This window comes from Benincasa hispida, chromosome 12 (assembly GCF_027475165.1).
Source record: "Benincasa hispida cultivar pf3 chromosome 12, pf3_genome.v1.1, whole genome shotgun sequence".
Classification (NCBI taxonomy): domain Eukaryota; kingdom Viridiplantae; phylum Streptophyta; class Magnoliopsida; order Cucurbitales; family Cucurbitaceae; genus Benincasa; species Benincasa hispida.
The window spans coordinates 63272126-63297496 of record NC_143489.1 but is presented as its reverse complement, the minus strand read 5'-3'; the positions used below and the strand labels follow the sequence as shown (position 1 = coordinate 63297496).

General features: G+C 36.9%; 1 long non-coding RNA gene across 1 annotated transcript; it reads right to left on the bottom strand.

Moving 5' to 3' along the window:
• Positions 1-22839: 22839 nt before the first annotated feature.
• On the bottom strand, positions 22840-24262 carry LOC150032124 (uncharacterized). Its single transcript, XR_016524979.1, has 3 exons — positions 24174-24262; positions 24019-24076; positions 22840-23083 (listed from the first exon to the last, which is right to left on the bottom strand). It is a non-coding gene; the product is annotated as an uncharacterized LOC150032124 (long non-coding RNA).
• Positions 24263-25371: the final 1109 nt, after the last annotated feature.

Here is a 25371-nt window from a genome sequence, read left to right as displayed (position 1 = left end):
TCCATTCCCAAAACCGTTTGGCATACAACTTTTCTTCACAGTTCTTAACCCCTCATGCTTTCGCCTGCCGTAAAGTTTGCACACAAAAATTAACTCCCATGCCAGCCCCGTGGGGTCCTAGGAGCCATTTGGGGCACCAAACGAGCTTCGTTCCCAAAATCGTCTTGCTCACATGTTTTTTTCATAGTTCTTAACCCCTGGATCCGTTTGCGCGCCTTCGGCCACCGAAAATTTCGCGCACAAAAATTGGGCCCCACGAGCTCCCCAAAGCCATATGAGGCACTAATGAGCTCCATTCCAAAAAAGTCTGGAACACGACTTTGTTTCATAGTTCTTAACTCCTAGGTTCTTTTTTGCATTTTCCCTCGCAGTAAAGTTCGTGCAAAAAGATTGCAGTCCGGGGTAGCCACGCGGGGCCCCCAGAGCCGTTTGGAGCACCAAACGAGCTTCGTTCCCAAAATCGTCTAGCACGTGGCTTTTTTTCATAGTTCTTAACCCCTGATTCAGTTATCGCGCTTTCGCCCGCTGAAAAGTTTGTGCACAAAAATTGGGACCAGGACATCCCCATAGGACCCCAGGAGCCGTTCGGTTCACCAAACGAGCTCCGCTCCCAAAATCATTTGCTCAAGGCTTTTTTTCATAGTCCTTAACCCCTGGGTCCGTTTTCGCGCATTCGCCCGCCGGAATGTTTACACACAAGAATGTAGTCCCGAGGCAGCCCCGCGGAGCCTCGAGAGCCATTTGGGGCACTAATGAAGCTCCATGACAAAAATCGTCTGGCATAAGGCTTTTTTTCAGAGTTCATAACCCCTGAGTTTGTTTTCGCGCTTTCGCCCGCCGGAAAGTTCGCGCACAAAAATTGGGTCCCATGGCAACTCCACGGGGACCCAAGAGCTGTTTAAGGCAATAAACGAGCTCTATTGCCAAAACCTATAGGTCCGTTTTCGCGCTTTTGTCCGTCGAAAGTTTGCCCACAACAATTGGGCCCTGGGAGTCGTTTGGGGCACCAAAAAAGCTCCTTTCAAAAACCTTCAGGCATACGACTTTTTTTTTCATAGTTCTTAACCCCTGGGTTCGTGTTCGCGCTTCCACCCATTGGAAAGTTTGCACACAAAAATTGGACCTTAAGTCAGCCCTGCGAGGCCCCGGGAGTCGTTTGGGACACCAAACGAGCTCCGTTGCCAAAACCGTCTGGCACATGGTTTTTTTTTCATAGTTCTTAACCTTTGGGTTGATTTTCGCGCTTTTGCCAAGGGGATGTTCGCTCACAAAAATTCGACCCTTGGACAGCCCCACCGGGTCCTAGGAGCTTTTTGGGCACAAAACGAGCTCCGTTCCTAAAGTCGTCTAGCACACGGCTTTTTTATAGTTCTTAACCCAGAGGTCTGTTTTCGTACTTTCACCTGCTGGAAAGTCTGTGCATAAAAATTGGGCCCCAGGACAACCCCGTAGGGTCTTGGGAACCGTTTGGGGCACGAAACGAGCTCCGTTCCCAAAATCGTCTTGCACACGGCTTTTTTTCATAGTTCTTAACCCCTGGGTCCGTTTTCGCGCTTTCGCTCATCCAAAACTGTCTGACACACAGATTTTTTCTCATAGTTCTTAACCCCCGGAGCCATTTGGAGCACCAAACGAGCTCCGTTCCCAAAATCGTATGGCACATGGCTTTTTTTCATAATTCTTCACCCTTGATTCGGTTTTCGCGCTTTCATCCGTCGAAAATTTTGGGCACAAAATTTGGAACCGGGGAAGCCCCGCGGGTCCCGAGAGTTATTTAAGTCACCAAACAAGCTTCGCTTCCAAAACCGTTTTCATAAGGTTTTCCTCATAGTCCTTAACCTCTGGGTCCGTTTTCGCACTTTCGCCCGCCGGAAAGTTCACGCACAAGAATGTTGTCTCGAGGCAGTCCCGCGGGGCCTCGGGAGCCGTTTGGGGCACCAATGGAGCTCCATGACAAAAATCATCTGACATAAGGCTTTTTCTCATAGTTCATAACCCTTTGGTTCATTTATGCGCTTTCACCCACCGGAAAGTTCGTGCACAAAAATCGGGTCCCCTGGCAACCCCACGGGGCCCCGAGAACCGTTTGGGGCACCAAAAAAGCTCTGTTGCCAAAATCATCTGGCACACGACTTTTTTTCATAGTTCTTAACCCCTGCGTCCATTTTCGCGCTTTTGCCCGCCAGAAAGTTCGCGCACAAAATTAGGCTCTGGGAGTCATTAGGGGCACAAAACGAGCTCCTTTCCAAAACCATCAGGCATATGGCTTTTTTTCATAGTTCTTAACCCCTGGGTCTGTGTTCGCACTTCTGCCCATTGAAAAGTTTGGACACAAAAATTGGGCCCAAAGTCAGCCCCGCGAGGCCCTGGGAGCCGTTTGGGGCACCAAACAAGCTCTGTTGCCAAAATCGTCTGGCACATGGTTTTTTTTCATAGTTCTTAGCCTTTGGGTCATTTTCGCGATTTCGCCCGCGGGAAGTTCGCTCACAAAAATTTGACCCTAGGGCAGCCCCCCCAGGTCCCAGCAGCCGTTTGGGACACCAAACGAGCTCTGTTTCTAAAACAGTCTAGCACACGGCTTTTTTGTAGTTCTTAACCCCAAGGTCTGTTTTCGCACATTCGTCCCTCAGAAAGTTCGTACACAAAAATTGGGCCCAGGGCAACCCACGAGGCCCCGCGAGCCATTTGGGCACCAAACGAGCTCCGTTCCCAACATTGTCTGACACATAGCTTTTTTCTCATAGTTCTTAACCCCTGGGTTCGTTTTAGCGCTTTCGCCTGCCGAAAAGTTCGTGCATAAAAATTTGGCTCTGAGGCTGCCTCGAGAGCCATTTGGGGCACCGAATGAGCTACGTTCCCAAAATCGTCTAGCATACAGCTTTTCTTTTAGTTCTTAACCTTTGGATCGTTTTCGGACTTTCATATGCCGAAAAGTTTGTGCATAAAAATTGAGCCCCGGGGCAGCCCTACAGGGCCTCGAGAGACGTTTGGGGTCCGTTTTCTTGTTTCATTCCCAAAACCTTCTGGCACACGACCTTTTTTCATAGTTTTTAACCTTTAGGTCCGTTTTCTTGCTTTCGCCCATTGGAAAGTTCGTGCAGGAAATTTCTTTACCCTTGTGCGATTTCAGCCGCCGAAAAGTTCGCGCATAAAAGTTGAGCCCCAAGGTAGCCCCGCGGACTGTCGAGAGCCATTTAGAGCACCAAATGAGCTCTGTTCCAAAAACCGTCTGGCACACAAATGTTTTTCATAGTTCTTAACTCTTGTGATCATTTTTGCACTTTCCCTCGCCGAAAGGTTTGCACACAAAAATTGGGGCCCGAGGCAGCCCCGCGGGGCCCCGGGTGTCGTTTGGTGCATCAAACGAGCTCTGTTCCCAAAATCGTTTGCCCACGGCTTTTTTTTCATAAATCTTAACCCATGGGTTCGTTTTTGCGCTTTCGCCCGCCGAAAAGTTTACGCACAAAAATATGGTCTCTAGGCAGCCTCGCGGGGCCTCGAGAACTATTTGGGGCACCAAAAGAGCTCCGTGACCAAAATTGTCTAGCACAAGGCCTTTTTTCGTAGTTCCTAACCCCTGGGTTCGTTTTTGTGCTTTTCCCCGTCGGAAAGTTTGTGCACAAAAATTTGGTCTCATGGCAACCCCGTGGGGCCCCAAGAGCCATTTGGAACACAAAACGAACTCTGTTGCCAAAATTGTGTGGCACATGACTTTTTTTTATAGTTCTTAACCCCTGGATCCGATTTCGCGCTTTCACCCACTGGAAAGTTCGCACACAACAATTTGGCCCTGTAAGCCGTTTAGGGCACCAAACGAGCTCCTTTCCAAAACCGTCTGGCACACGGCTTTCTTTTCATAGTTCTTAACCCCTGAGTTCGTGTTTGCACTTCCACCCATTAGAAAGTTTGCACACAAAAATTGGACCCTAAGGCAGTCCAGAGGGGCCCCGGGAGCCGTTTGGGGCACTAAACAAGCTCTGTTGCCAAAATTATCAGGCACGTGGCTTTTTTTCATAACTCTTAACCCGTTTTCACGCTTTAGGCATAAAAAGTTTGCCCCGTGGCAGCCCGTGGGGCCCTGAAAGCCATTTGGGGCACAAAACTAGCTCCATCCCTAAAACCGTCTGGCACCCAGCTTTATTTCATAGTCCTGAACCCCCGGGTCCCTTTTTGCACTTTCAGTACAAATATTGTGTCCTGGGCAACCCCGCAAGGCCTCAAGAGCCATTTAGGGCACCAAACGAGCTTCGTTACTAAAACCATTTGCCACATGCCTTTTTTTCGTAGCTCTTAACCCCTAGGTCCGTTTTTGCACTTTCGACACAAAAATTTGTCCCCGTGGCAGACTCGTGGGGCCCCAAAATCCATTTGGGGCACCAAACTAGTTTCGTTCCAAAAATCATCTGGCACCCGGCTTTTTTTAATACTTCTTAGCCATGTTTTTTTTAATACTTCTTAGCCTTGGGGCCCTGAGAGCTGTTTGGGACACCAAACGAGCTCCGTTCCCAAAATCGTCTGGTACACGACTTTTTTTCATAGTTCTTAACCCCTGGGTCCGTTCTCGTGCTTTCGCCAGCCAAAAAGTTCGCGCAAAAAAACTTAGCCCCGGGGTTGCCTCGCAGGGCCCCGAGAGCCATTCGAGGCACCAAACGTGCTCCGTTTCCAAAACTGTCTCGCACACGGCTTTCTTTCATAATTCGTAACCCCTTGATCCGTTTTCGTGGTTTCACCAGCCGAAAAGTTCGCCCACAAAAATTGAGCCTTGGGGCAGCCCCGCAGGGCTCGGAGAGCCGTTTGGGGTACCAAACAAGCTCCGTTCCCAAAACTGTCTCGCACACGGTTTTTTTCATAATTCTTAACCCTTGTGTCCATTTTCACGCTTTCGCCCGCCAGAAAGTTCCCACACAAAAATTGGGCCCCATGGGGCCCCAGAAGCCGTTTGGGTACCAAACGAGATCTGTTCCCAAAACCGTATGGCAAGTGGATTTTTCTCATAGTTTTTAACCCTTGGGTCTTTTTCGCGTTTTCGCTCATCAGAAAGTTCGTGCATAAAAATGAAGCCCCGGGGCAGCCCTATTGGGCCCCGAGAGATGTGTGGGGCACCAAATGAGCTCGGTTCCCAAAACTGTTTGGCACAAGCCTTTTTTTCATAGTTCATAACCCGTGGGTCACTTTTCGCACTTTCACCCGTCGAAAAGTCCACGCACAAAAATTGGGCCCCCGAGCATCCGCGTAGGGTCCCGAAAGCCATTTGGGACACCAAACGATATTTATTCCCAAAATCGTCGGGCACATGACTTTTTCTCGTAGTCCTTAACCCATGGGTCTATTTCGTGCTTTCGCCCGTCGAAACGTTTGCGGACAAAAATTGGGTCCCGGGAGACGTGTGGGGCACCTAACAAGCTCAATTCTCAAAACCATCTGGCACACAGCTCTTTTTCATAGTTCTTAACCCCTGGACCCGTTTTGGTGCTTTCGCTCGTCGAAAAGTTTGCGCACAAAAATTGCTATTGGCCATTAAAGAGATTAGAAGTGCTTACATGATAGAGTTGTTTAATACTTTCTAAATTTTGCTGAGAAAGGTGTGGATGAGTTGTTAAGAAGAAGTTTCTACAACTTTATCTTCTTCCTCACATAAACATACAGTTTTACCTCACAAATTCATCAAATCTACTAATCAAACAAGCTGAGAATAGTAGAAAAGATTTCTTCATGTTTCACGGTTGATTTGGAGATGAATTGGAGTGAAGAATAGCTTGGAATTTCAAGAATTCATCAAGAGGTATGTAGCATGAAACCTACTTGTGATTTTCTAAAAATGCATGCTTTAAAACTCAAATTAAATGTAACTGATTTTGTTTGCTTCTGTTTCATGCTTATGTAATCCATCACAACCTTTCATGCCACTTTAAACTATTATAATTTCACTGCGTACACTTGCGTGTTTCACATCAGGTTTTTGGCACCGTTGTCGGGGAATTGTTTGTGTGTATCACTAATATACCCTTAAATGTTCAAGAGGCATATGAAAGATGGGTTAAGGCAAACGAAAAGGCTGAAACGTATATTTTCACAAGCTTATCTAAGGTCTTAGCCAAGAAGCATAAAACCATGGCCACAATTCGTGAGATCATTGACTCCTTGAAGAAGATGTTTGCGCAACCGTCCATCCAACTTTGACACAATGCTCTTAAATTTATCTTTAATACCCGTGTGAACGAGGGGACAACTGTTCGAGAACATGTTCTGAACATGATGGTCCACTATAAAGTAGTTGAGATGAATGAGTCTGTCATTGACGAAGCTAGTCAGGTTAGCTTCATCCTAGAGACTCTAACTGAGTGTTTCCTCCACTTCCATAGTAACGATGTCATGAACAAGCTAGACTACAACCTGACCACCCTTCTTAATGAGCTACAGACTTATCAGTCATTAATGAAAGTCAAGAAGCAGAAGGGAAAGGCAAATATTACCACTTCCACAAAAAAGTTCCATAAAGGTTCGACCTCTAGAAGGAATTTTGTACCTTCTTTTTCTGGCACCAAAAAGTGGAAGAAGAAGAAGGGAGATTAGGGGAAAGCTAACCCTGCTACGATCCAGAGGGGTAGAAAAGCCAAGGTTGCCAAGGGAATCCGCTGCCATTGCAATCAGGAGGGATATTGGAAGAGGAATTGTCTCATGTATTTGGCAAAAAAGAGGAAAGCCAAACAAGGTAAATATGATTTACTAGTATTGGTAACTTGCTTAGGGGAGAATGATGATTAAGTCTGGATAATTGAATCAGGCCACTAATCGTGTTTGTTCTCCTTCTTAGGGAATGAGTTCCTAACAGCAGCTCAGGACTGGTGAGATGACTAAATGTTGTTCCAAATATGAAATGAAACCTTATTTCTATTACAACATCGCTCGAACAATCTTATTCTGTCAATTTTCTTATGAATGAAGTGTTTATTTATAAAAATGGTGTATATATTTGTTTAGTGAACCTAGAAAGTAATCTTTATATGCTAAGTTCGTTAGCATCTAAGGCCCTCCTTAATACTGAAATGTTCAAAACTGTAGTAACTAGAAAAAAAAAAAAACAAAAAGTATCTCCTAAAGAAAATGTCCCAACTTCGGTACCTTGGTCACATAAATCTCAATATGATTGAGAGGTTGGTCAAGAATGTTCTTCTAAGTGAATTTGAAGAAAATTCTTTACCAGTGTTTGAGTCATGCCTTGAAGGCAAAATGACTAAAAGACCTTTTCCTGAAAAATGTCATAGAGCCAAAGAACCCTTGGAACTTGTACTTTTGGACCTTTGTAGTTCTATGAATGTTGAGGTAAGAGGAGGATTTATATATTTAATCTCTTTTATAGATGATTATTCTAAGTATGGGTATGTTTACCGAATGCAACACAAGTTTGAAGCTTTTGAAAAGTTCAACGAGTACAAGGTTGAAGTTGAGAATACATTAGATAAAACAATCAAGAAACTTTGAACTGATCGAGGTGGAGAGTATATGGATTTAAAATTCCACGACTATTTGATAAAAGATGGAATTATATCACAATTTTCAGCACCTAGTATACCTCAGCAGATTGGTGTATCAGAAAGGACAAAATGAACCTTGTTTGACATGGTTCGATCTATGATGAGTTGCACTCATTTACTTATTTTGTTTTAGGGTTTGCAATACAAACTATAGCTTATATTTTGAACTATGTTCCATCCAAGAGTTTGTATGGAACACCTTTGGAATTATGGATTAGTCATAAAGGTATTACGCCATTTCAGAATTTGAGGTTGCCTAGTAGATGTGCTTTAAGCTGATCCTAAGAAATTGGAACCTATGCCTATTTATAGGCTACCCCAAAGGAACAAGAGATGGTTACTTCTATGATCCTCAACATAATAAAGTATTTGTGTCGACAAATACTACATTTTTAGAAGAGGACCACATCAGGGGGCATAAGTCACGCAATAAGATAGTGTTAAACGAGCTTTCGAATCAAACTACTAAACCTTCAACAAGAGTTGTTGAAGAGCCTAGTACATTAATAAGAGTTTTTTATGTCGATTCATCTAGTCAATCACATCCACCTCAATCGTTAAGGGAACCTCAACTAGTGGGAGGGTTTTGAATCCTCCTATTCATTATATGGGTTTAACAGAAACCCTAACTGTCGTATCTGATGGTGAGGTTGAGGATCCATTGTTCTATAAACAGGCAATGAAGGATGTGAACAAAGATGAATGAATCAAAACTATGGATCTCAAAATGAAGTCGATGTACTTCATTCAGTCTGGATCTTGTAGATCAACCTGATGGGGTTAAACCTATAGGTTGTAAGTGGTTCTACAAGAGAAAAAGGGGTGTTGATGGTAAGGTGTAAACCTCTAAGGCTAGACTGGTGGTAAAGGATTATACCTAGGTTGGAGGAGATGACTATGAGAAAACTTTAGCACCTATTGCCATGTTAAAGTCTATCTAAATACTTTTGTCCATTGTCACATATTATGACTATGAGATTTGTCAAATGGACGTCAAGACTACCTTTCTGAATGACAATCTGGAGGAGACCATATTTATGCAACAACCAGAGGGATTCATCTTCTAAGGTCAAGAGCAAAAGGTTTCAAGCTTAATCGGTCCATTTATGGAATGGAACAAGCTTCTCAATCATGAAGTATAAGGTTTGATACTATGATCAAATCTTATGACTTTGATTAGAATGTTGATGAGCCTTGTGTCTACAAGAAAATCATCAACAATTCAATAGTTTTCCTAGTATTGTATGTACACGATATCCCACTCATTGGAAATGATGTAGGTTTACTGACTGATGTAAAGCAGTGATTAGTGGTGCAGTTCCAAATGAAAGATTTGGGAGAGGCGCAGTTTGTTCTTGGGATCCAATTCTTTAGGAATCGTAAGAACAAAACATTGGTTTTGTCTCGGGCATTGTACATTGACAAGATGCTTGTCAAATATTCGAGCAGAATTCCAAGAGAGGTTTATTACCTTTCAAGCATGAAATTATCTTGTCTAAGGAACAGTGTCCTAAGACACCTCAAGAAGTTGAGGAGATTAGACAGATCCCCTATGCATCGACTATTGGTAGCTTGATGTATGCAATCCACTATAGAATCAGTGTTCACTCTTAACAAAAGAGTTGTAGTCTAGAGGAGTACTAAGCAAGGTTGCATAGCTGACTCTACCATTAAGACAGAATATATAGCAACTTGTGAAGCTACCAAGGAGGTTGTATGGCTTAAAAAAAAATTTATTGATCTGGAAGTTGTTCCAGATATGTCAAAGCTCATCACCCTTTATTTTTATAATAGTGGTGTTGTGGCGAATACCAAGGAGCCCAGAAGCTATAAGTGTGTAAAACACGTAGGCCGTAAGTATCATTTTATACGAGAGATTGTGCATCAAAGAGACGTGATCGTCACGAAGATCGCTTCGAAGCACAATGTTGCTATTCCATTTACAAAGGCTCTTACGGCTAAAATGTTCGAGGGTTACCTAGAGGGTCTACGAGACAAGTCTCATTTAGTTTAAGGTAAGTGGGAGATTTTACTAGGCACATAATGTATGCCCTATTTCCTTGTTTTTTTTTTGTATTGTACCTTGTAATTTTACTTTATGTTTGTATACCCCACTAGCTTTAGGACAAGTGGAAGATTGTTGGGGTTGATGCTCTAAATCCTGTGGTCTTATAGTTTGTAATTGTATTTGTACAAACTTATTATTTATCAAATATAATAAGTTGTATTTTATTTGATATTTAGTTGCATTAACCCAAAAACCAATAAACTAAGATATAAGGTTATTAGATGTAACTTAAATATGTATGTGAAGACATACAGGTGGATCATGTTTAAGTGATAACCTGAATGGTCTACAGTAAATGGATAAGGTTGGGTACCTTATTTTTGTGACAAGGCACGTTTTGCAGTTGTTACAACTGTTGTCAAATGCTACAAATGATCTGATCTTGATCATTCATATGGAGACATGTGAGTGGAGGTATCCTATACAAAGAGTTTATATAAAAAAGATCACAAAATGTATAGTCCCTCTTTATAACACCATTGCTAGAAGAGACTTACATTTCACCAGGATGACCATAGGTGACATGACTTGAATCCTAACTTGTGAAATCCTGCCTATGAGGGTGGGCCTTTGATTTGTATGGGTGAGAGTGGCCAAATTCACCGACTCAATATGCCTACCATTTTGGGGATTCGTTTAGGAGCTGGAAATACAATTATACAAGAAGAAATTCACTTCTTCCCTATTGTTAGGGTAAATAGATAGATTGCTCCATTAAGGGTTGATTCCAGGGCTTGAATAATGTGGCGCCGCACCCTCTCCTGGCTCGAGAGGGGTTCGATTATAGTTGGACAATAACTACTTGTTCATTAGATGGATCAGTGGTACTTAAGGAGTTAAATGTAACTACAGGGGTAAAATGACAAGTTTGACTCAACTGTACTTACGAGTATTTTGTGAAGAGCCAACGCATTGTTGATTGGTTATATCTGATGGACACAAAAATATATCTATAGTGCAAAGAGTGCAACTTTTGGTCTTTAGTGAAGTGACCAGCAGTTAATAAAGGTTGATTAATTTAATTAAAGAGTTTAATTAATTAATCAAGTATCATTTGAGCTTTAATCTATAGGTCCATAAGATCCCTTTGCCAGCTCAATAAGGATTAAGGAAAACTAAATTAATTTTTTATTAATTTGAATTGTTGAAATTAATTAAGAATTAATTTTATAAGATATAATTACTATAATGTATATGATACATTATAATATAAAGTTTTAATGAGAGAAATAAATATTTTAATTGATCCAAATATTATTTATATGAATGTAATTCATATTAAAAATTATATGTTAAAATTAATATGAATATGATTCATATTAATACTATAAATTATATGAGAGAATAATAAATTATAAGTTATATTATATGTAATATAACATATAATTTAATATAATATATATATTAAATGAGTTTATATATATATGTATATGTATATATTCATAACTCAAAATTTTGAATTTTGAGTTTTCTTTTAAATTAAAAAAAAAAAGGGGAGGGAGTTATTTTAGTAACTCTCTCAACCCATTTAACCTCTCATATGTGATAACACATAGATATAACTGATATTTTCATCAATTTTCGACCATTTTGATCTCTGTGAATTGCTCTCAATCTATCTCAAAAAAATTATTCTTCCTTCATCAAAATTAAGAAATAGAAGTCCACACCTCTCTATTAATTCTCATCCTTGAAAATAACGAAGAAGATTAGTGGTGGTGCTCATTTTGGGTAAGTGTTGTTGTTCGTGCTATCGAGTTTCATTCAAGTTCGAGAGATCGAAAGAACCAGTGGACTGTTCGTGTTGTTGGAGAGGCAACGTGAAGATTTTGATTCTATAATGCTTAGTCTCTCGGTCCTTTCTCCTTTCTATGAATCACAGTAGAAATGCATGCTTAATTAATTTTAGTTTATCTTGGTTTTCGTCACTCTAAATGTTGTGTAAAACGAATCGGGACACATAATTGCTTCCACTTCGAGGTATTCCAAACTTTCAACACGAGAAAACATTAAAAAATAATATTTATCACAGTCGAACATGATGGGACGTAGAGGCATGCAACGGAAGCAATCATAATAAATAAGCATCCTAATTACATTTAATTTGAGTTCTAAAAGCATGCAAAAACAAATTTTCAGAAAAGGGCTTCATGAGAAAACACACCTTTGAAGAATTCTGCCAAATCCAAGCTTCTCTTCACGAAATCTTAGCTTCAAATCTTCAGTGAACCATCAAGAGATCTTCTTTACTATTCTCAACCTTCAATTTGAGTGTTGGAACTCAAGACTGAAGTGAAATGTGAAGGGATTAGAGAGGGTTTGTGAGGAAAAATAATTTTCTATAGAAAACAAGTTTTTCAGCAAAAATCTCTACATCTCATATCAAATTGAGGTGTTTTATGTATGAGATACATGCAACTAATCAGCTCTAATGCTGATTGACACCTTCTTCTTACTTGCTAATGGGCTAGATGTTAGAATTAAGTGAATCCAACTCAAGTTTTCCTAAAAATTGGAAAAGTCCAATATCGATCTTTATTTTTCAATTTTAAATTTGATTTATTTCAAAATAAAATCATATTAAACTTCAATTTCTAAAACTAAATTAAAATTGAAAGATTATATTGATTTTTATTTAATTAAATAATAATTTAATATCAAATATTAAATTAATCAAACACCTAACTTTGAACATGAATCATATTCATGTAATGAACATTTAAATCAATATTAAATATTTTAAATTCTCTAATTTCGTTTAATTTCGATAAAATTAAACGTTTAATTATATCGAATATAATTATTCAAACCCTAATTACAATTTGAACACTTCAAATTGAAAGCCCTAAAAACAATTTCAACATTTCAAATTTAAATTCAATTTGAACACTAAATATTGAATTCATTTCAAATTCACTCGATATAATAATCCAAGATGTTCATGTTTTACAAGCTAGTAGAGAGACTTTATGGATCTACAGATCATGAGCTCCAACGATTTGAGATTAATTGGCTAAAACTCTTTAGACCGAATTAATCAATATTCGTTAACTACCGAGTCACACCATTATAGCTCGATAGTTGCACTCTCCTCGTTGTAGATATATTTGTGTCGACTTGATTTAATCATAATCAGTAAGTCGACCCTTCATAGTTTGTTCGTAATAACAACTGGGTCAATATGTTGTTTTACCCCCCAAAAATACATCTTGCTCCTTAAATTCCACTGATCCTCTAATACACAATTAGTTTTTTATCCAATCATTAAACTGGATCCCTTTTGGGTCAATGACAGGGTGGGGCCCCTTGTTCAAGACCTAGATTTAGCACTTAAGAAAACAACCTTTCTCCTATCCCTAAATCAGGTAGGCGTGAATTCTGTCTTGCACGCTATGTTCCCAACTATCTACCTAGTCTTACCCCTGAGAAATGGGAGACTATTGAGCCGACGCTATTGAGCCAACCCTCACCTATGCAAATCTAAGAATAATCCCGAATAAACAGGAGTTCATAGTTAACTCAGGATTAAGATCAAGTTACCTAGGTCATCTAAGCGAAATAGTCAGTACTAAATAAAAAATAACGTTATAAAATAAGAGTGACTTATTTCTTGGTCCGATCTTATGCAAACTCATTGCATAAGACGTCCCCACTCCTCATGTCAATACATGAACGAATCAATATCACTTTGTTTGTAACACTTTACAATCGAATGTAACATCTACAAAGTGGACTGCATCCAGTAGTGTTACCAGAATAAGGCACCCAACCTTATTCGTATACATAAACCATTTTGGTTATTTAATCGAACTTGATCCATCTTTATGTCTCCACATAAAATTTAAGTATTCATATAATAGTCATGGATCTTAGTTTATTAGATTTAGTCTTTATAAGTGCAATTTAAAAATTCAATAACAACTTTATTGAATAAATGTTGAATAACATCTTTATTGATAATAGAAAATGTTTAACTTTACAAACTGCAAGTTTTATGACATACAACCTAACAGAACAAACCATGTTGACCATAACACAATTAATGTCATGCTATATAACTTGTATAAACAATATTTTTTACATAAAGTTTATCAATTGATTAATATACCAAATATAATGTAAATCAGTTGACTGATATACCAAAATATAAAGTACATAAGATACACCTACTAGTACATAAATGCAGTTAAAATCATAAAAATGAAACAACCGGGAATTCGATTTATATTTTTTAATATATTTGCAATTTTAGAAAACTATTGTTATATTTGCAAATACTTTTTTGCTCCACATTACAATTTCCCGAAAAAAGAAACATGTTTTTTGTTTAATTGTTTCAAAAGCACTTGTTTTTGCTAATTTTTCTTAAACGTCAATATTCTTCTAATAAGTCCAAATATTAGAAAAAATTCAAAATGTGGAACTTATTAAACACATCTTTGGGTTAAGGGATTTACATGAACATAGTTGACAACAAGATCTTGTTGTGGGTTTCAAATAATATTTATAATTATCTGTCTATGCAACTATTGGTTTCAGAAAGTCAATTCTTTAATTAAAATGGCAAATTGGAAGGGGATTTTGTTGGTCTAAGAACAATGAAGAAAAAATAAACACACAAACATTTCAAAAGGCAAACGTTTTTTTTTTTTTTAATTGAATCAAAGACATTACAAAATAAAAATGAAAGAGGATAAAGGAAGGTCAGAAATTCCTCTCACAAAGGAAAGAAATATTAAAAAAATAAAATGTACATCATCTTCTACACCAATCCCATCACTATTCTTGATAGCTCTTCTATCTTTAATCCTCAATCATCATTGGGGCATCTTGATGCGTAGTTTATCTGGGAAAAAAATTAAAATCAAGAAAGATTTACATTTTATAATTCATCGAACACAACAAATAGTAAAAATCACACTATTTTTTAAATTAAAATTAAAACTGAAGTGACATCATGAAAAGCTTAGAACTTACCGTAAATGCGGCTAAAAAGTGATTTTTTCCTTGGGATATTTGGAGAATTACCAACTCCGCCGCAATTTCCCTCGCACTTAGCATTGGCCTCCTCGCCGGCGGCAACGGTGGAGATTTCCAGTGCAGCCACCACCAGAATGCACATTAGAAACACTGCCATCATCTTCTTTCCCATTTTATTTTGTAAGCTTTTATTCTATTTTCTTACAACTTAATTTTATAGTGTTTTTTTTTCTTAATTTCTTATTTGGTGATGGGATGATTGTTTGAGGAGAAGAGAAGGCCTCTTTATAGGACTCTGCTTATTTGTTAAATTTAGAAAATTGAATGCTAAAATTAGTTTTTTTTTTTTTCTTTTCTTTTTACTATTTCTCAGTCACTGGATTTGGAGTAAAAAGTCATGGTTTGTTTTATATTTGTTTCCTTTGATTGTAATAATGATTGAAAGTGGTACCTCCTAAAAAAAGAAAGTAAATTTAGACCTCTTAAAACTAGTTTTTTCTAGTACTTTATTATTTAATTTTAATGAAGATTTTCATGTTGCAATCTTGGTGGTAAATTGAATGTTTAATGTTTTTATTATTTAGATTGTTCTTTGATTTGAGTTTTAGCTCGACGGAGAGTAATTTAGGTTACATTTGAGATTGTTGTAGCTTTTAAAATAGTAACTTGCAGTTGTGCTTTTGGAAAAATCAACTGTGAAAAGAAGTAAAATAGTGTTAAGTCAATTTCAGTCTAAACTTCAAAACGTAGGCTAGAATGTTTCGTAAATAAATACAAAAACATCTTATTTTAGATATAATAACTAAATGAAGTGCTCGGATAACATTTATCATTTACAAGATGTTACCTATGAGCTAAATGAAGTGCAAATTAATTCATGTTTGTAAATGAAGAGTACAACCCAAGTACTTGTTCTGACCCCAAAAGCTTGGATTGGTCACTATCGTCTTGGCAAAGTCAGATAATTTGAGGCAAACCTTATAGAGGTAATACAAACATACTAAGTGTAGCCTTACGACACTGAGTAAAGTGTGAATTAAATAAATTTCTTAATCTTGGTTATCTATAATGTCGGTTTAAAACCGACATTAAAAACCTTTTATAACATAATCTTCAATGTCTGCTTTCAACCGACACCAGTTTTAAACTGACATCAAAGCCCTATTTTGTAGTAGCGGATGTAACTTAAACATGTATGTGGAGACATACAGGTGGATCATATTTAAGTGATAACATGAACAGTCTGTAGTAGATGGATAAGGCTTGGTACCTTATCTTGGTGACACTACAGATACGACCCGCATTGTAGTTGTTACAATTGTTGTAAAGTGATAAAAATAATTTGATCCTGATCATGTTCATGTGGAGAAATGTGAGCGTGTATCCTATACAAAAAGTTTGTATAAGACCGGACCACGAAATGAATAGTCTCTCTTTATAAACAATTGCTAGAAGAGACTTATATTTCACCAAGATGATCATAGGTGGCTTGACCTGAATCCTGAGTGAATTGTGAACTCCTATCTATGAGGGCAGTCTTTTGATTTGTATGGTTGAGAATGGCCAGATCTGTCGACTCAATATGCCTACCATTTTAGAGATTCGTCTAATTGGAGAGTTGGGAACACAGTTACACAAGAAGGAATTCACTGCCTCCCTACTATTAGGGTAAGTAGATAGATTGCTCCCTTAGCACCACACCCTCTCCTGGCTCGAGAGGGGTTCGGTTATAGTTGGATTATAACTACTTATTCATTAGAGGGATCAGTGGTACTTAAGGAGTTAGATGTAATTACATAGATAAAATGGTAATTTTAATCCAACTGTACTTACGAGCATTTTGTGAAGAGTCAATGCATTGTTGATTGGTTATATCCAATGGACACAAAAATATATCTATAGTGCAAAGAGTCCAGTTGTCGGTCTTTAGTGGAGTGACCAATAGTTATTGAGGGTTTATTAATTTAATCAACGAGTTAAATTAATTAATCAAGTATCGTTTGAGCTTTAATCTATAGGTTCATATATGATACATTATTCATATTAATACTGTAGATTATATAAGAGGATAATCAACTATAGGTTATATTATATGTGATATTATAAACTATAGGTTATGTGTTATATGTTATAAAACATATATTTTAATATGATATATATTAAATTAGTTTTTATGTATATATATATACACACATATATATTCAAAATTTTGAATTCTGAATTTTTTTAAATCAAAAAATGGGAGGGAGTTATTTTAACTCCCTCAACCTCTTTAACCTCTTATACGTGATAACACAGAGATATAACTGCCATTTTCATTAGAATTATTCTCCCTTCAACAAAGTTAAGAAATAGAAGCCCACGCCTCTCTATTGATTCTCATCCTTGAGAATAACCGAGAAGATTTATGGTGGAGTTCATTTTGGGCAAGTGTTGTTGTTCGTGTTGTAGAGTTCCATTCGAGTTCGAAAGATCGAGAGAACCAGTGGATTGTTCATGCTATTGGAGAGGAAACGTGAAGATTTTGATTCTTCAAGAGTTAGTCTCTTGATCCCTTTCTCCTCTCTGTAAATCACAATAGAAATGCATGCTTAATTAATTTTAGTTTATCTTGATTTCTGTCACTCCAAATTTTGTGTTTTGTAGAAAGAAATTGGGACACAACGAAAATCAATTACTTTCGCTTCGGATATTCCAAACTCTTCAATTGGTATCAGAGCTAGGTTATATCTCTGATTTCCCTTGTCGGATATCAATTCAGAGTTTTTGGTGGGCGTTTAATCTACATTTTAGATATTTATGGTTTGCACTTTGATGTTCCGAAATTGGCATAGAATTTCATGCTTTAATTTAGTCGATTTGTAAGGGCCCGGTATATTTTTAGGCATTTAATTTTTGCAATTAAGTCTATATTTAGTCCGTGTAGTTCATGTTGAGATTTTGGCTTCAATTTGGAGAAATTTGGAGCAAGAATTGAGCAAAAAGGATGAACAGGTGAAGTAGAGGATGCATTGTGCCTTAGAACGTAAGGCAAGAGTGTCGCAATGCTCACCCTATGTTGTAAGGCAGAAAGCCAACGTCGCTATACTGCAGCCACAGCGTTGCTACGCTACATTGAGCGTCATTATATTCCAGTCACAGCATTGCTATGCTATACAGAGCATTGTGATGCTGCAAGCAGCGTAAAGGTGTTCTACGATAGCACAAAAGCCAGCATCGCAACGCCCAACTGAAGTGTTGTGAAGCTCTGAACATGGTAGCGCACGTCAGGTTGCAGTTCCAAATCGTGTTTCATACTTACCTGAAGGCAGTTTTGCTATTTTACGTATTTATTACTTATTAATTTGTAATAATTGATTATTTTATTTTTTTCCATTAATTAAACTAATGTAAGTTTTATATTAATTTAACTAATGTTTAGGATACTAATTTCGGTCCAATGTTGCTTTTATAATTTTATTATACATGTGATGTGTGGTTTATTTATTATATTGCATAGTGTATGCCACATAGTATAAAAATCTCACCATAGGATAAACATTTGTATCATTGTAATATAAATGTTATATTATATAGTTGCATGATTCAATTAAGCATGTTCATGCATCATATTTAAGACAATTGTTATATTATATGATAGCATGCATTTATAACATGTCCATGCCTCATTGTTAGCTCTCAAAAAGAGCTAATATCTCTAGCTTAATTCAGGCTCATTAGTGGACTTTATGTGTTTATTTTCCTATTTTGTAGGTATCGAGCAATCAAGAGGTAGAATTAATCATTTGGTGCAGAACGAGATTAATTTGAAGTAATTTGAAATCAATTTGAACATCCGGACTTCAAAAGAGTTGAAAAGATTAAAAAAAAAACCATCGAGTTCCACCAAGTTTGAGGTAGCCATCGAGCCCCATCGAGTACTATCGAGTAAGAAGCTGTCAAGTAATCAAGAAAACGCTACCAAGTGAATGAGGATCGAGTACCGAGTCATCCAACATCGAGTGGCGAGTTTCTGGCAATGGGCGCAACTTTGCAACGCTACCCACAGCGTCACAACGCTCCGGATTTTCATCAACACAAGCATTACAATGCATCACAATGCTTCAGCCCAACACTTGAGGACAGAATGCTCAGCGTTGCAATGCTACGACATTTGACGGAAGAGCAAGGGTCGTGCGCACGAATGAGCGTTGCAACGCTGCGATGGATTTCTATAAATACTTCTCCTTAGCCCTAGGTCATATATGCTGAATTTTGAGAGGTTTAGGCCGACTCTTGGGGCTGAAGCATGGAGGCCAAAATCAAACTTATTTTCTTCTTTTATTCCCTTTAATTTTTAGTGTCTTTAGGTTAGATTTATTTTATTTTTCAGATTATGACCATTTATTGGACTATATTTCATTGGTTTGTCCATGAATCAATGAGGTAATCCTTCGATTAGTTCTTGGATTAAGAACTCTTTGTATTTTGATGAGTTTTAGTCCAAGTTTTATGCTTTGATCTAGAATTATGTTTTTCTTAAATCTTATTTAATTTAGATTTGCTTTTATATGTGGATTGACACCTCTATCATGAATGCATATCTTAGCTAGTTAAATTTGAGCTCGCACGCATCCTTGTATCGTCCATGCTTTGAATTTACCCTTGTAGCACTGATTAGATGAGCATGCTTAGGTTTCTAGACTAATCTTGAATCTTTGTATCACACGTTTAATCTAGATTTAAGAACAAATTGATTATTTGAACATGGCTTTCCTAACATTTGATCAACATAGTTGAATCTTGAATCTTAATGCATGTGTTTCTAGTTTTTTATGGTCGCTGAAGACCCAATTGCATTTAGGAGCATGTAGGTTAGTTAGGGCACAGCTTTCCAACCTCAACTATGAATTAGGACGCTTGATCGATTCGGACTAATTGATTTTCGGGCTTATAGAGATTAGTTAATTCGCACCGATTTAGTAGCTACGCATGCATAATTCGAACATATGATATTTTGATTGAAACAATGATTTAATTTGCATTGAATGGCTACTTGATCCGAGAACTAAACGAATTCATTACCGTTTCATATATCCATCACATTTTACTTTTTACTTACATATTTTCAATCTCAAAACCACAAACCAAAACTCAGTTTTTACTATTTTTCCGCAGTCAAATCTAATGCAAAAGAAATTAATTTTTCACTTCTCTGTGGTTCGACCTCGTAGTTACCACTATTGCTACGTTTTAGTAGTAATAGGATTAGTTCGGGTAATTATAAATTTTTCTTTTGTTCCGGTTCGGAGTCGAATTAATGGCATCGACCATCGAGTCGCAACAATCATTTTATATTATAAGTGTTATAATATATAGTATGGATGGATTGATGAATATTATTCAATTTTCATTGCTTGATTATATAATTGTTATGTATTCTGTAATGAAAATAGAGATGCATGAAGCATGACACCACTTTAGAAAAATATAATTGTTATTTTTTTTTTTAAGTATGTCTTTAGATTCATGTATAGGTTTCAATTATTTCATTAATCTTTATAAGTGTTATAAGTTTGCTATTAGAATTAAAATCTATAATCAAGAGTTGCATGCAAACATAGGTTAAATTGATTTTAAATGGTTTTAAATTGATTTCACATAGACCTGTTAGGGTTGGTGTCCTAAATCTCATAGGGTCCTATAGTTTGTAATTGTATTGTACAAACATCTTATTTATTTAATAAAATATATGATGTTTTGTTTCAATTTGAGTTTCATTAACCACAAACCAATAAAATAACATCCAAGGTTATCTTGTAGCTTAAACATGTATGTAAAGACATACGGGTGGATCATGTTTAAGTGATAACTTAAATGGTCTGTAGTAGATGGATAAGGCTTGATACCTTATCCTAGTGACACTATGAGTATGGCATGCTTTGTAGATGTTACAACTGTTGTAAAGTGTTACAAATGATCTGATCCTGATCATTCATGTGGAGATACGTGAGCGGGGATATTCTATACAAAGGAGTTTGTATAAGACCGGATCACGAAATATTTAGTCTCTATTATGAACGACATTTATAATAGAGACTTACATTTCACCAGGATGACTATAGGTAACATGACATGAATCCTAAGTGAGTTTTGAACTCCTCCCTATGAAGGAGGTCCTTTGATTTGTATGGGTGAGAGTGGTCAGATCGCCGACTCAATAAGCCTACTATTTTGGGGATTCTTCTGATTGGGGAGTTGAGAACACAGCTACACAAGAAGAAATTCGCTCCTTCCCTAATGTCGAGGTAAGTAGCTAAATTACTCCCTTAAGGACTGATTCCAAGGCTTGAACAATGTGGCATCACACACTCTCCTGGCCCGAGAAGGGTTTGATCATAGTTGAACTATGATTTATTGTTCATTAGAGGGATCAGTAGTACTTAAGAAGATAGATGTAACTACAAGGGGAGAACGTTAATTTTGACTCAGCTGTACTTACGAGCAATTTGTGAAAGGCCATCGTAATGTTGACTGGTTATATCCAATGGACATAGAAATATATCTGTAGTGCGAAGAGTGTAGTTATCGGTCTTTAGTGGAGTACCCAACAGTTAACGGATAATGAATAATTTAATTAAAAAGTTTAATTAATTATTCACGTACCGTTAGAGCTTTAAGCTACAGGCTCATGAGATTCTCTCAATAGCTCAACGGGAATAAATGAGAATCAGTTTTTGGATTAATTTGAATTGTTCAAATTAATCGAGGGAATTAATTACATATGATATAATTAATTTAATTTTAATTATATAATTACTATAATATATTGATATATTATAATATGAAAAATATTTAAGAGGAAATAAATATTTGAATATGATTCAAATATTAATTATATGAAACTGGATTCATATAATTAAATTTAATATAAATGAAATTTATATTAAATATCATTGTTGAGAGAACTAAACTATCGGTTATATTGTATTGGATACAATATTAAACTATATGTTATATGTTTTATTTGGCATAACATATAGTTTAATATATATTATATGTAAAGTAGTTATCAAATAATTATATATTAAAGTTTTTATTAATATTAATTTGATTTTTATTTTTTTAAACAGTTTTAGGGATGGAGTTGTAACTGTCTCCCTCTTTTTCTCTCTACAACATGTTAGTAGAAGGAAGTTGAATAGTTGCTTCATCTTCTTCCTTTTTGTGTTTTATAGAAGGGTTATGTAAATAAATCGATCTCCCCTAACTATTGTCTTTTCTCTTCTCTCAATCTCTTATCTCCCTTATCCAAAATAGGCAGATACCCACATCCTCTTGGATTCTCACCTAGAGAATACCAAGGTCTTCTTCACGAATCCAATTGGAGTTCAAGGGATTTTCCATTGAAGAACGATCTTCAAAGTTTCAAACCCATTTTTATTTCTGTATTTCATTTGTGAGCATGCTATATTTTTTTCTGAATTAAATACATGATTTTGTTCTTTTATTATAAAGTTTTATATATTGTGAATTTTGGGATTTGGATCCGATCCCCACTTCCACTCGAGAACCTCTAACATGATTCCTTCAATTGGTATCAGAGCAGGGTTTTTGGCCCAAATTTTTCCAAAATTTCAGAATAATTTTATAGTTTATGGTGGGTTTAAGCATTTTGTATTATTCATGAAATGGATACTATGAATGTTTATTTGCAATTAATGATGGTTTGGGGATTGGGCAATATAGATTCGTTGTTTAATTTTCAAATTTGTTTTGTAAGTGTTGGGTTATATGTCCTAAAACTCGCAGTTTATAATGTTAAACCTATTCTAATATCAATAAAGATGTTATTGATGTTTATTCAATAAAACTGTTGTTGAATATGTAAATTGTACTTGTAAAGACTAAATCCAATAAACTAGAGATCTATGGCTATTATATGAATACTTGAACTTTATGTGGATGCATAATAGTGGATCAAGTTCAGTAAATAGTCCAAACGGTCTATAGTATATGACTAAAAATGAGTACCTTATTCTGATAATACTATCGGATGTGGCCCACTCTGTAGCTGTTACAATTTGTTGTAAAGTGCTACAAACGAAGTTATTCTGATTCGTTCATGTATTGACATGAGGAATTGAGGTATCCTATGCAATGAGTTTGCATATGTAACGACCTGACCCCCTAGGACTCAAGCTAGGTCGTTACTAACACATGCATGCATGTAAGTTAAAACGACATTCTTTTTATAATGAAATAAATGCTAAATAAATGAGATAACTACAAATATTCACATTAAATTCAAATACTTATTGTCAAAAGATAGGATACCTATAAATCATGAAAAGAAACAAATAAGTCTAAAAACAAAACTTAAACGGTAATCTCGAATTTCAAAACTGAAAATGTAAAACATAATAGAAATATTAAAATATGAGTGCAAGCATGTAAACTAGTCCCCGATGGCTCGATCAAGGATTTCTCTTGTCAGTCGCCGGTGCATCTTTACCCTTACCTGAAACAACAACATGAGAAATGATGAGTATAAAATACTCAGTAAGTAACCCCACTACTGAGGTCAAGCTAAGCATTTATGTCCTCTAGATGCCTACCTCCGGTGGAACATAAAAACTCCTCTGGTCATCATGGGACTCATACATGAATAACTGATTTTGATCCTACTATAATTAAGTATACCCATTACCTCTAGTAAGTCCCATAGGATCTACAATCTCTGGTGAATCCCGAAGGAAAGCACTAACTCTAATGAATCCCAAAGGAAACACAACCTCTGGTGGATCCCAAAGAAAACCACCACCTCTAGTGAATCCCGAAGGAAACACAACCTCTGGTGGATCCCAAAGGAAACCACCACCTCTAGTGAATCTCGATGGAAACACAACCTTTGGGGGATCTCAAAGAAAACCACCACCTCTAGTGAATCCCGAAGGAAACATAACCTCTGGTGAATCCCGAAGGAAAGCACCACCTCTAGCGAATCTCGAAGGAAACACGGTGGATCCTGAAGGAAACCACCACCTCTAGTGAATCCCGATGGAAACACAAAATCTAGTGGATTCTAATCAATGAGAACACTATCACCATCTCAACAGCACAAGTTCATAACATGGTTCTATAACATACATATACATCTCAACATCATAGTTCTACAACATACATATACATCTCAACATCATGACTCTATAACATACATATACGTCTCAACATCCTCAGATCAAATACAATCTTATGGAATCAAATATCATCTCATTCTAGCATTCAAGTATCTATATGTGCATTTAATCTTTCAGGTCCTCATACGAAAACATACACCGATTATACTATATTATCAGTCTGTCACGCTATCGTTCTGTCATAATATTAATCTGTCATGCTAGTATACAACTAGTGTCTGGCCCGTGGGCAGTTTCCAGTAGTAACATTACTTACCTCTAATAAGCTCAAAATTAGTCCAAGCGAACAAACTCCAGTCTAGCTCCCCACAAACCTTAAATTAGAACATAGAACACGAATCAGAAATTACTTTTAACTTTTAAGCCCAAATCCAACCATCCAATCATTCCAAACTTTCCAATACGACTTACCCAAAAATTAGGCTAAATCCAAATCCATTTTATTACTTCACCAATGGACTCCAACCTATGCATAAGTCACAATTAAAAATCATATAACCAATTTCCAGTAATAACAACCGACCAAAAAGGGTTTCAAAACCTTCATACTCAGTAAAATCCTTCGAAACAACTTCAAATCTGCTGGAAAACGACCTATGACACACCAAAACAACCTTCAACCCCACTGGACAGTATCTCAAAACCTTGAAACCTCCAAATCTAGCAACCAACCATAATGGGTAAATTAAAAAATCGAAACCAAAATCAAGTGGACAACCAAAAAATATCAACCAATATGGCAAACAACTTACCCAACAACAAAACCGACAACAAACGACGGCGGCAAAGGTTGGGCGGCGCTTGGATGGATGAGGCTGGCCGACTGGGTGAGATCGGCTATGCGTTCACCGAGAGAGGGAGAGGAAAAGAATAAATAAATTAAATATTAATAAAATAAAATAAAACAAAATAAAAATTTTTAGTTTATTTTATTCTATTATATTTTATTTTATGTTACTAAATCCTTCTCCCCCTCAACTTCTAATTAAAAAAGAATTTAATTAAACTCCTTACAAAATGAAATTAATTCCTGATATTAATTTCATACATAAATTTTCCACTTTAAATAATTAAATTCCATCAGTTACACTTAAAAGTCTAAAATTTCAAAAAAGCCCTCAATTAAAGGAAATTATTGAAATTACATTACTAATAAATTTCGGGTGTTATAGCATAAGATCGGACCAAGAAATAAGTCAATCTTACTTTATAACATTGTTTACTATTTAAGACTGATTATTTCAAAGCGATGACCTAGGTAACTTAACCTTAAGCATGCGCTAACTGTGAACTCCTATTTATTCGGGATTATTCTCAGATTTGTATGGATGAGGGTTGGCTCAATAAGCCTCCCATTTCAGGAGTAAGACCGGATAGATAGCTGGGGATATAAAGTGCAAGATGGAATTTACTCCTACCCATTTTTAGGGTTTGTAGAAAGGTTGTTCTCTTAAGTGCTGACTCCGGATCTTGAACAAGGGGCTCCACCCTCTCATTGGCCCGAGAGGAACTCGATTTGATGATTGGATCACAAACCAATTGTTCATTAGAGGATCAGTGGGACTTAAGGAACAAGATGTAATCTCGGGGGTGAAGCAGTGATTGACCC